The following is a 1821-nucleotide window of genomic DNA, read 5'->3' on the forward strand; positions in this document are numbered from 1 at the left end:
TCGGAGAAAGTCCTAATCTCCATTGGTCCTACTGAACTGAAGATATCACTCCGGAGTCCTCCTTCATACTTAACACACTTCCATTCCTCATATTCCACCGGAGTCCCTTGGCACATACGAGAGAACCTGAACAGCTCCTCAAACTTGTCAGTATACTCTGATATGGACATAGTACCCTGCTTCAGCTGTAACAATTCAAGTTCCTTGGCCGTCCTAGCAGAAGTCGGAAAGTACTTCTTATAGAATTCCTCTTGGAAGATGTCCCAGGTGATATAATCATCACCCTGCTGTAGGAGGCGTCGGATTCCTTGCCACCAATGCGATGCTTCGCCAATGAGCAAATAGGTAGCGAACTCCACATGCTGCCCTTCAGGTACCACCTGCGCTTGCAGTGCTCGTTCCATGGCTTGAACTTAGGGGGATTAACCTTCAAAAAGTTTGCCAGTGTCATCGGGCCCTGAACTCTACCTCCGTCATTACCATGGTTGTTCATCTGTTGACCAAGAGCCTCAGCAGTGGCTTGCATAGCAGTAGCCATGTTCTCCAACGCAGTCATAAAGTTCACCGGGTTATTAGGGTTAGTCTCCGACACACGAGTATTAGTACGACCTCTCTCACGACCTCTACCGCGTCCACGAGGCGCAATTTGGTTCCTATACACACCAAACAATCGATATTAAGTTGATCAGTCTCAATATCGGAAGTTTAGTACTTTAAAGTCCCAAATGCATGCTCATGAACGTTTATGCCAACTATATCAAGTAGATATACTAACAGCACATAACACACATACAGAGAATGCACAAAAGCATAGTCAGTCCATTCCTCAGGCTCTACAGGAACGAACTGCTCTGATACCATAATGTAACACCCCACCATACAGAGCCTTATGCTTAAGTCATAATTCAGAGATGGAAAGGTATTACGACCTCTAAAACAAAAATTTAGTACGTATAGTAGTATGAATAATTGATTATATTCCACCGCCATTCTCCGCATCTCACATAATCATCTTTGATCCTCAATGATCATTCATTTTTTTTCCCTTGCTTCACTCGCAAGTTACCACATTCACTAGCCCTTTTTCTCATGCTAGGCATATCATAATGATTTAAGACATAAGTGGTGAGATCGGAGGCTTAGAAGTATGAAATTTGGCTTTTAAAACTCAAAAATCAACTTTGGGATGAAATCAGGGCCACGCGTACGCGCACTCCACGCGCACGCGTGGATGATGCTTTCTCGAAGAACGGCGCATACGCGCCAAGTGCGCCTATGCGCGAGGGGTCATTCTGCTAAAAATTTTCTAAGTTAAAAGCTGCAGAATTTACAGATTCAAACCCCAATCTCCCGACGGACATAACTTCCTCATTTTAAATCGTTTTTCACTCGTTCTTCGAACGGCATGGACATCCTGGATCCAATTTCATTTCTAAACAGATTTGGCACAAATCAGAGATCCGTAGTCCAAGTTATGTCTCGTCAAAGTATGCTCAAAAACCATGTTTTCATACAAAACCACAAGGTGCCATTTTCAAAACAAGCCACTTTCAACTCTTTTCAAAATCAATCAAACATGCCAATTTTCATCCCTTTTCTTTGAAATCAATCAAAGTGTACCAAATTCAACAACAAGCCATCCTCAACTCACACAGGAAAGTTCATAATACCTTGTACCATAGGCACCATGATCTTTAAGGCTCTGTGTGACCTTGGTTCAGGGATAAACCTCATGGCCCTCTCTGTAATAGAGAAACTGGGAATCTATGGTGTGCAAGCTGCTAAAATCTCATTAGAGATGGCAGATAATTCAAGAAAACA

This window comes from Arachis ipaensis, chromosome B02, assembly GCF_000816755.2.
Source record: "Arachis ipaensis cultivar K30076 chromosome B02, Araip1.1, whole genome shotgun sequence".
In the NCBI taxonomy this organism is placed as follows: domain Eukaryota; kingdom Viridiplantae; phylum Streptophyta; class Magnoliopsida; order Fabales; family Fabaceae; genus Arachis; species Arachis ipaensis.